General features: G+C 43.2%; 1 protein-coding gene across 5 annotated transcripts in view; it reads right to left on the bottom strand.

Moving 5' to 3' along the window:
• RHOBTB1 (Rho related BTB domain containing 1) overlaps positions 1-10,652 on the bottom strand; it is a 119,867-nt gene extending 109,215 nt beyond the window's left edge. For 4 of the 5 annotated variants that reach the window (XM_081824195.1, XM_081824197.1, XM_081824189.1 and 1 more), the window contains exon 1: positions 10,092-10,140. The gene's annotated coding sequence lies outside the window, so the exon portion shown is untranslated. Of the gene's footprint in view, positions 1-10,091; positions 10,141-10,521 lie in introns of those variants that run through there. The other variant, XM_081824190.1, reaches the window with a different exon arrangement.
• Between the last annotated feature and the right edge of the window lie 680 nt (positions 10,653-11,332).

Raw genomic sequence — 11,332 nt, 5'->3', positions numbered from 1 at the left:
GGCCAAAGCAACTTTTTTTTTTTTTTTTTAAGATTTTATTTATTTATTTGAGAGAGAGAGAGCAGTGAGAGAGGGAACACAAGCAGGGGGAGTGAGAGAGGGAGAAGCAGGCTTCCTGCTGAGCAGGGAGCCTGCTGCGGGGCTATATCCCAGGACCCTGGGACCATGACCTGAGCCGAAGGCAGACGCTTAAAGACTGAGCTACCCAGGCGCCCCCCAAAGCAACTGGTTTAAGCATATGAGAAATATGCTAAGTTATGAAGATAGTGCTTTTAACTCTATTGTTGCCATTTTGCCCCTACATATATTGAACAAGAGCCATTGTAGGGAGAGGAAGAGATGATTGAGACCAGGGACATGGTCTCTGGAGGCAAAGGAGAGATGTTTAAAAAATGTTTTAGTCTCTGGATTGTGAGTATTCTGCTGGGTGTGCCTTTTTATATCCTTGCTTCTAAAATCCATGTCATTACATGCAATATAATTGTCTCTGCTTCCATATGGTGACAAAATTCTAGCAACTATATCAGGATCTCAATAAATAGGCAAAACAAAAATGTTGCATAAGTTGTTTTCCCTCAGTTACTTTGCAAATAGAACCCCCCCAATAATAAAACACAAATTTTGTAAATTAGTATAGTATCAGTTATGAATGCCATTTTGCAATTATGAGAGTAAAAACATTCTACATTGAAATAAGAAATGCCATCTGATTTCGATTTAACTCAAAGGGGGAAAAACACATTCCATTTAAGAATGACAAATAAAGCTGTCAATGTGATCCATTTATAGCCCCTCCGAGAATGCCACAAATCCACATAATGTTCTGAGAAGCTAGTTATTGTATTTGCTCTCTCAAAGAGAGAAGGCGTAGAAGTTCCCGTGACAGACTGTTATCCAAGGAAACTAAGGTTAGGGGGAATAACTTAACGTTAGTCAACATCCTAGGTGCATACGCCTTCAAGGGGAGAACGATAGCTTTGGGCATCTTACTTAAATAGTGTGTGGCAGTGGAAAGGGTGGACCGCTGCAGGGACAGGTGGGGTATAAGACAATGGAGAAAGCTCTTTGTTTTCCCAATCTGTCCCCCACCCCTCCTCCTCTGAGCTCTGTGAGGGTCTCACTGACCTCATGAGGCCTCTTTCTGCAAGGAAAGCCATCTTCATTGTAAACATCCAAAGTGCCAGTTATGTTTGAACATTTATTATGGGTTATTTCAGGCTCAGGTACAAGGACACTTGCCACAAACATTGGAAATATAATCTCCATTCTTTATTATGATACTGAAACTTCCTTCTTTTAAGAAGCAGTTTGCTATTAAATACATATCCATGTATTCATCTATAAGTATATGTAAAACATGACCCTCTACAGGACATAACTGATTATATTTTTCTCCTTCACGTTGGCTGCTAAAAACTGAGAACAAAATTTGTTACTATCTTCTAGCAAGAGTGTTGAATTTCATGGCATAAATTTTGAGTATGAATCTCTCTCCTGGCCCCATCTTATGTTTTTAGCTTTATTTTTTTTCCTTTGACTCATTTTTTCTTACCTATTTGAAATATATTTTATATTGCTGTACAGTATGTATTTTTATTAGCCTTTCTCTATAAGCCTTAAATCCTCTCCAGCGTATAAATAAAACATTCAGCATTTATGGATGCCTTTTTTTTTTTTTCCTTTGGAGGGTTGCAGAATTTTCCCAAGACAACATATAATTTATTACTATAGATGCATGAATATTAACACATTGGTATTCATAGTAATTAAATTTTTTGTGATATTTAGTTTAATATTTCAGTTAGATTTTCTTAATATTTATATATATACCTTTAGAACTGGGATTCCTAGCCTGAGGTCCATGGACTCAAATTATATGCAAAATTTTGAGCATGTAAAATTTTATTAATGAGGCATTTCATGATTTTAATCCAATTCTGAAAGGTGATTTTGACCCAAAAGATAAAAAAAAAGATTACTGCTTTGTAGTGGTATAACCACAGAAGACCAGGTCTTAGTCTTCTGACACTCAACTAATGATAGGCTATTTATTGACTACCCACTAAGTGCCTGGCCCTGTAATAGATACTCAGTAGCTATTAGAGCAGTAAACAGCAATAAACGTGTAGGCTTGACTTCTGATCTCAGGGTGCTTCTAGTCCAGTGGGGGTGAAGGTAGACAATAAAAAAACGAACATAAAACAAATAAGCAATATCTGAGGGGAGAATATTTGAGATAAAGGGACCAGCTAATGCGAAGAAGGGAGATGTTATAATCCATAGGTCTTCTAGGAAATATGAGTGGTAGATCTCCAAATTCACTTTCAGTACTTCAGTCTAGAATAATCAGACTAATGCTCTTATTCATGAAAGTCAGAAGTGTTTTCCTTTTCTTTTAAAGTTAGATTTCCTAATGTGAGGGAAATGTATCTTCAGAAAAAGATTATACATTAACTTCATTCATTAAGTATTTGAGTCTCCCATCTTTTTTTTTTTTTTTTAAGATTTATTCATTTGAGAGAAAGAGAGAGAGTGCACAAGCAGGGGGAGAGGCAGAGGGAGAGGGAGAAGCAGACTCCCCGCTGAGCTGGGAGCCTGACGCGCGGCTCAATCCCAGGACCCTGGGATCATGACCTAAGCCGAAGGCAGACGCCCAACCATCTGGGCCACCCAGGCGCCCCTGAGTCTCCCATCTTTAAGGCACTGTGGGGGATGCCCTCAAGGTGCTCAGCACAGCCCAAATAAAATATAACTGCCATACATGTAACTATAATGTACCGTAAACCAATCCCGTATTGTTCCCTACCATAGGTTTATGAGCCAAGTAAATTCTAGGGCCCAGATGCTTTAATATACAGTTTGAAACCCAAAGCTCTTTAGAAAGGCACCAATCACCCTGTAAAAGTTAAAGATGGATGAGCTGGAGAAAGCGACACATCATGAAAACTGGGATTAAACATTCTTTGAAATAAGAACATTGTACTCTCTGGTTTGGAAAATGCTCTAAAGAGCCCTGGCTGTGTAAATCAATAAATTAAGATGTGACTAAAGATCATAACTATCTCCCACATTATTAGATGTTTTCCCGAATTAAATTCTTTATGCATATATTAAACAAATAACATACCGATAAGATGAAGATGACACTGAGGTCACAGAATTCTATGGGATGGCTCCTGGGTCCCAGAACCCATGTGAGAGCTCTGTGCACATGCCCTGGGAGGGAGGGCTGCTATTAGTTCTGTTTTACTGAGCGGGAGAAACTGAGGTTTGGAGAAGCAAAGCGATTTGCCTGGTCACAAAGCTGGTCACAGGAGACAGCTGGGATTGGAACCTAAACAGTCGAACTCCAGAGCCCCTATGATCCCATTTCCCGCATTATCAGTCAGCTCTGGGAAGGCAGGTGGTTGCGAGAATTCTCTCCGATAAACTCATCTGCTTTGTGGTTTAAATGGCTTTGGGGAACAACTTTCTGAATGATTAGCCTGCGCTTATCGTGTGCAAATTAATTTAAATATTAGCCAAAGCGAAACCGTTAAGATGGCAAATCTGCTATGAAAAGCAACACATGCGATTAAAGTTTCCTTGACTTTGGCTCGGAGTATATGATTTAGAGTGTCCATAATATTCCCTCTCCTAGGAATAATAACAAAGAGTTGAATGTATTTATTTTAAGATCCTCAGTTAAAAATACAAACATTATTTTACTAACTTGTTTCTGCGCTTACTGTTTTTTGATAATGAAATTTTAACTTGGAAAAGGGAGATTTTAAAGCTTTCCCTAAATCCAGGTCAAACAGTCATTTCTCTCTCTTTTGTTTTAACTCCCCCAAACTGTCCGTATCCTAGCGGTAGGGACCACTGATTGAATATTTATGCGCTATCACCCACTGTGCCAACACTGTGCAACCTCATTTTATCCTCACAACAACCCTGTTAGTAGCTCCTATTATTATTCCCAATTCCCAGTTTAGGAGATTGGGGCCCACAGAAGTTGCACACACACCAAAGGCTTCCCCTTCGTTAATGGAGGAGCTTACACCAGGCCTATTGACCCTAGAGCCCAGGCCACCTACAGTTTCACTCTGCCATCTCCCTTTGTCTGATGGTCTTCTCATCCCTCACCGATACATCACTAAGGATGCACTGTTTCCCAATATAGGCAGTCTAAAAACCCTTTAGAATTTAAGGCTGTCCACAATCTGGACTTTTTAAAAAACCAGTCCAAGCTAATTTCTCAATATTCCTTACTAAGTATCCTCAAAGCCTAAGGGAACCTGCCCTCTGTCAAAGCTTTAAGAAGTCTCCTAAACCCACAATCCAGCTAAATTCTCCTGCTCTTAAAGGCCAAGTTCAGGGGTGCCTGGGTGGCTCAGTCAGTTAAGCACCTGCCTTCAGCTTCAGCTCAGATCCCAGGGTCCTGGGATCGAACCCCGCATCAGGCTCCCTGCTCAGTGGAGAGTCTGCCTCTCTCTCTCCCTCTCCCTCTGCTGCTTCCCCTGCTTGTACTCTCTCTCTCTCTGTCAAGTTAATAAATAAATACAATCTAAAAAAGAAAAAAAAGGCCAAGTTCACATTCCACTTTTCCAAGCTACCTTCTAAACCCACCAGCGCAGAGGAAGTAGTTTGAAGAGCTGGCCTCTACTGTCTACATTGCAGATGATCCTGATGTTCCCAAGAGCTTTGGCAGCCTGGGATCCATGGAATACTATGAGGGTTCTGTTGGAAAGTGCTATTGGGCTTTTTTCTCAGGAGCATGTTCAGAGCTTGTATCAGTTTCTCAAAGCTTAACAACCACTCAGTATTACCGTCCCCCTCTCCCCTGCCGGGCCCACCCCCAAGTTCTGGAAACTGATGACATTAAATGCTAATGTTCACTGAGCAAGGTTGCCAGATTTAGCAAATAAAAATATTATATGGGACATGCCTATACTAAAACATGATTTGTTGTGTATTTGAAATTCAACTGTAACCGGGCATCATGTACTTGATCTGCAGCCCTTTCCTTGAATGTTTTGTGGATATTAACCTTATCTCTCTACTATACTGAATGTAATCATCTGGAGGGCAAGGGGCTTCATTATTACTCCACAGAACTTAACATGTGAACTTATTGCTAATTACTGATTTACTTTTGTGGTCCAACAGAAACATCTTGGAACATTCTTGAATTGGGGCCGATATCAAACCCAATAGCTATATCATGGTTATAGATATACAGCTTTTGCTACAAGGAAACAGATTCCCATCATACCTCGTATGCTATTTGCTAGCTTCAAACACATCAAACTTTTCCCTAATTATCTTTGTTTAAAAAAATCCTCTTATAAGGAACCTGGGAAAAATCAAAACATACTAAAAATATTATTGGATCTCAAAGTGAAGTCTTCAGACTATTTGAGAAAATCACAAAAGGTGTTAAAATGCAGTTGTCTGGGTCCAATCTCTGACCTATTAATTCAGAAATGTGCAGAAAGGCTCTAAGCAATCTGGGTTTTTAAAAGCCTTCCAGATGATTTTTATGCCCTCTAAAGTTTGAGGACTGCTTTTTTTATGGGATGTAATACTCTAGCAAGGATTGCTCTTTAAGTTAGAGAAGAAAAGTTATTTTAGTCCTTAAAAACAAGCCAGCATCATTTGGAGTTCAAAATATCAATCATTTTTTAAATGTATCTTGAATCTATCATGCTAGTGGTAAATGCTCAGCCCTGTAGATTTGCCATTTGGAGCTCCCCAGCATTTAAACAGAACTGGTAAACTAATGATAGATATTAAAAGGCTGCCTGATGGATCATTAAAATAGTAAATGAGTCACTGAAATTTATACAGGTCATACAAAACTTAAAAATAAGATTATCTGAAGTAGAGTGTTCTGCTGTGTACCAATGCTGCTATCCAGGATTGGTCTGGGAAACCTAAGGCTCTTTGGAATTTCTGGGAAAAAAAAAGTGTCCTTGCATAATGCTCCCTACCCCTGTTGACTGGGTGGTCCCTGGGATTTTTGACTTCTTGGTGAGAGGGGTGCTAGTCTGGAAGTCAGGACGCACAGATTTATGTTCTGTGTGTCCTCATCCATAAAACAATGATTTGGACCATTAGTTGGTCTCCAGTGTATGTTCTGAGCCCAAGTTCCTATTATCATTCTGAGGTTCTGTTTTCTGTTGTCAGATATGGGGCTTAGACCATATGCAGTGTGTCTGCTTGTCCAGGGCGTCCCAGGGTAGTCGTACTGTCTCCATCACTATACTTGGATCCCCATTCATAACTCAGGCTCACTGTAACAGTGTAAGATCGATGATGCTTCATTCGGGTTTTCCCAGGGATGGGACAATATATTGGCCATTAGCACATGTCCTTTGTAGGAGATAATTTTTCATTATATAATTATAATCATATAATTCATAATTCTTCAACACACACTTATTGATCACAGCTATGTGCTGTGTGTCACTGTGCTAGACCCTGAGAATACAATAATGAAAAAAGTCAGGCAGAAAGAGCTCTGGCCTCATGTGGCTTACAGTCTGATCAAGGGAATGATGGAGAAGGTAAAAACAATAGCCACATATAAACAGATGTATAAATAAAATAAGTGCAGTTTGTAATCAGTGTTTTAAAGGGATCACTCGGCCTGAGATAGAAAATAACAGAAGAGTGTTCGGGAAGAGCTTCTTGGAGGAGGCGATATTTACTTGGACTGGCAGGAAGGAAAAAGAGACCAGGGAGGGGGTTGGAGGAAAGGTCAGGGCAGGGAAGAGCATATTCTGGAATCCCGTGGGAGGAGCAGTTTATGTGCTTGGCATCCAAATGTCCCTTCCATCTCTGAGAGAGAATTTAATCCAAAACTAGAGAAAGGAAACCAGAGGCCCAGAGGGTTTAAGGGACTTATCTGAGCTCAAATGGCCAGTTAGTCATGCTTCAGTCCAGAATGTGAGCCCTTCTGAGGGATCAGGATCACAATGCAGCAGGAAGCACCACAATGCTTTGGTTCAAATCCTAGCTCTTTGACTCATCAGTTGCTCCTCCTTGGGCACCAGAGCTTCTTTGAGACTCAGTTTTCTTTTGTGTGAAACACAGATGACATCGACCACATGAGATTGTTACAGGGATTGAATGAGATAATGTGGCTCAGTGCCTGGTTTATCACAGGCATGGTGCTTGATAAATGCAAACTCCTTTGATTTTTCACTGAGTGCGCTGTCACCCATACCAAACTGTTGGAAAATAAGTAGGGCAGAGGTTAAGTTATTTGGATAAAGGAAGATTGCTAGCAGAGGGGAAGTTCTGGAATACCGGGCTGGGGCCTGTTCAGCAGCTACCCATCTGAGGGCTGAGTGGAGGAAATGAGGAAGGGCCACTGAAGGTGGGAACATGTCAGGAAAAACATCCCCAACTTCGTGGTTCTGCTCACAGCTTAATCTGCTAGTGGGGAAACTACGGTGTCTTCATAAAACAGAAAAGACCATCCTTAGTAATATTTATACTTACAATTAGCATATAAGAAACAGGTTTTACTCTAGGAGACCAGTAAGCAGAAAAATGAGACACTTTATTATTAACTAGACGTAAAGAGAAAAATGTGATGTTAACATGTCCCTCAATCCACTGGGAACAAATTAATTTAATTATCTGCAGGATATTAAAATGATTGCTGGTATTAAGGATACTTAAAAACCAAGCCCATGATATCGGAAGAATGAATAATTTATCTAAGTAACTATGAAAATTTTCTTCATTGTGAACAAAACCACAGATTGAACTTTAGCCTTAAAATACTGAGAGGCATATTTCATGGATTAAAGCGGACAGCTAGCTCTAAGGCCATCCCACAAAATCCGTTTGCTCTCCCCTTAGACGTACCCAAAACGTGAGGGAATATTTATGGTTCAGGCACACTTGAACCAGGGCTGAACATTTCTTAGTTTCTTAGAACATTTCTTAGAAGTTCACTGGGTCCCCTTTCCCCCAGCCATAAGGTAAGTGCCATTCCATATATAACTTTTTTTTTTTTTTAAAGATTTTATTTATTTGACAGAGAAAGACACAGCAAGAGAGGGAACGCAAGCAGGGGGAGTGGGAGAGGGAGGAGCAGGCTTCCCGCTGAGCAGGGAGCCCGATGCGGGGCTCGATCCCAGGACCCTGGGATCATGACCTGAGCTGAAGGCAGACGCTTAATGACTGAGCTACCCAGGCGCCCCCATATATAACTTTTTGAAATGCTGCTTACTTTATGATTCTCTGCCGATAGTGCCTTATGGGAGAAATTTTATTTCAGAGTTTCACAGGATGTGAATTGAACTCATTATTTTACTCCAAACTCATTGTTTAATTGACAGGAAACATGCATTCTAAATCATCTTGTATGCATGGCAGAAGCAGCTACATAAATTTAACAATGGGGGGATTATTACTATTTTGCATATTTATGGAATTTTATATTCAGGAAGCATTTTACAAATCTTTTATTAGTTAATCCTTATGAGTGAGTCTGACAGGTGGTAAACAATGCTTTGGGTTTTAAATTGCCAATACGTGAAAACTTTAATGGGGAAAAAAAAAATCTATGGCATTCCTCCTTGCTCCCAAACTTGCCAAGAGCATATGTTTGATACCTTTTTCCTCCCTGCAAGCAGGTTGGTGTCCACCTGAAACACAAGGAGAAGGGAGCATACTGGGCTCCGTCCCAGGTCAGGTGGCCAACATCGGGGGAAACCTCACAAGACACCAAGGTGATACTGACAGCATTTCCAACAAAGATGCATCCCAGTAACAGAGCACATAAAAAGACACATTAGGAAGCAATTTTTCTAAAACTATACAGTAAACTTGGTTTTCAGTTCTAATGATGCCATACTTACTGGACTCACTCTCTAATGACATCACTAGTTCTTTTCAAATGAATGCATGTATATTAAAGAAATAAAACCTAACTCAAACTAAGAGAGCTTGTATTTCTTTTTTCAAAAAGTCACAAATTGAAAACACTTAGCAGCTTTGAACACTCACTTCAAGCTTTTTAGGATCCTTCATTGTGCCCCTCCTCCAGGTAGGAGAAGGTGTTGGAGAGCCGGGCAAAGAAAGCCTCTGTGGATTAAAGTCTCATTGTTGACCCAAACCTTTTACAGCCTAGGGCTTTCAGAGCTACCAAACCAAGAAAAATCAATCACACATCACCTGAGGGCTGGACACGAGGAGCCACAGAAGCTGCACCTACTTTCTGAAGATTCCAGCAGGGACACGTCCTGCCCAGATTCTAATCTCTTCTGAGTGACAGTGTCTCTATCCCTCTAATCCCTCAGGCCTCCACCCGCCGCCTGCATTGTGTGTGGTGTGTATGTGTGTGTGTGTGTGTGTGTGTGTGTGTGTTGGAGACCAGTTGGGTTGGAGGGTGCAGAAAACACCCAAAGTATCTGGAACCTAGCACCCTCTGTGTGTGTGTGTGTTGAAGGCCAGTTGGGTTGGAGGGTGCAGAAAACACCCAAAGTATCTGGAACCTAGCACCCTCTCTGTGTGTGTGTGTGTGTGTGTATTGAAGGCCAGTTGGGTTGGAGGGTGCAGAAAACACCCAAAATATCTGGAAGCTAGCACCCTCTGTGTGTGTGTGTGTTTGTGTGTGTGTGTGCAGAAAACACCCAAAGTATCTGGAAGCTAGCAGTGTGTGTGTGTGTGTGTTGGAGGCCAGTTGGGTTGGAGGGTGCAGAAAACACCCAAAGTATCTGGAACCTAGCATCTTCTGTGTGTGTGTGTGTGTGTGTGTGTGTTGGAGGCCAGTTGGGTTGGAGGGTGCAGAAAACACCCAAAGTATCTGGAACCTAGCACCCTCTGTGTGTGTGTGTGTGTGTGTGTGTTAGCACCCTCTGGGGCCCCGTGCTTTCTCAGTGCAGCTGGGCAACTGTCAGGAGGTCAGCGTAAGGTAACCAACCAGGTCACCCCCCTTTCAGGGGTGCAAAGGGATGCTCCAAGCCCTCGCGTCCCCTGAGTGTGCGGATACCGCGAGAGCGCGCACGGAGGGACCCTCTGAGTAACACCTCCCACCCTGCGCGGCCCCCATTCCCCGCGACGCGGCCCCGCCCCGCCCGCGCCGACTCTACCTGCGGACGCTGGAGGCGCGGCGGCGGCGACGGCTGGCGGTCCTGCGGTTGGCCGGGCGGGTGCTCGGGCTTTGTAAAGCTGCCCGACCCCACCCTCTCCGACCTCGGGCGCGCCCCCTTCCCCCCCGCCCGCCTGCAACCGCCCCGCTGGGCCACCTCGCTGCGGCCGGCCGCCGCCTCTCTGCGGGGCGGGGGCTGCCGGGCCCTCCCCACCCTCGCGGCCTGCTCCGAGACCTTCGGGCGGGGCCCTGGTCCGCCCCTGCCACCACCCCACCCCTACCCCCACCGGAGCTGGCACCCCGCGGCGCCGGCTCCACCCCCCCACCCTCGGGGTCCCCCAGCCCTGGTCAGCCCAAGTGCCTATGACCCCGCCCTTGTCTGCGCAGGGCCGGAGAGACCGCGCCCCAGTGCCGGCGTCCCCACGACCCACCTCTGGGATTCCCGTGGGGTGGCCAGGAGTTGGGGGGGGGCGACTCCTTCTACCAGTGGAGGCCAAGTCTGGGGAAAGTTTCTGGCGGAGTCAAGGGTCAGCTTTTTCTTGTAGGGACGTTCTCTAGCCCAGAGATAGAAACCCAAGCGATTCTATCTGCGGTTTCTGCTGACATCACAAACCACACATCACTTGGTGTCGTGTTGGGTAGTTTACACAAAGACTCCCTATCATTACTGTAGCCTTCTGCACGTTCGCCCTTCAGAAGCCCAGCCGAGTGACATTTCAGCGGACGGGTTAAAGGAACTTAATTTTTTAATAAAAAGTTAATGCTGGAAGCCAATACATTACATGCTAGTTCTGCCCCAAGCTCCAAGCATGGTCACCTCTGAGTAATTCAGACCTTTCAACGACCAGGATTACGTAGGCTGGTCACTACCTTGCACTTCCAAATCTCCAGAACTTTCCCTCTCTTTAGCCGTCTTTATTTCCCTGGCTATATGGAGGAGGGGTGAAAATGAAATGCAACAAAAACAATTTCAAGAGCTTTTAACAGTTGGTATAAAAGTGTATGGGAGAGACAGTCTGCAATCATTGAAAATAAGATTCGAAAATTATCTGTAGATCTCACTCTTCAGTTTTACCATTTTGCTTGAGTTTGAATTATGGAAGGCTAGGGGTATCTATTATTTTTAGCAGAAATAATACTTTTCTAAGAATTATTAAGCAGATTAAATGTATAATATGGTTATGATGGATCAGGGTAAAATTCCCTTTACAGAAGAATGTGTTACCAGCTGATAGGAGACAC

This window comes from Leptonychotes weddellii, chromosome 6 (genome assembly GCF_054177405.1).
Source record: "Leptonychotes weddellii isolate Sample4059 chromosome 6, ASM5417740v2, whole genome shotgun sequence".
In the NCBI taxonomy this organism is placed as follows: Eukaryota; Metazoa; Chordata; class Mammalia; order Carnivora; family Phocidae; genus Leptonychotes; species Leptonychotes weddellii.
The sequence above is the reverse complement of the archived record's forward strand: the minus strand, read 5'-3'. Positions and strand labels throughout refer to the sequence as shown.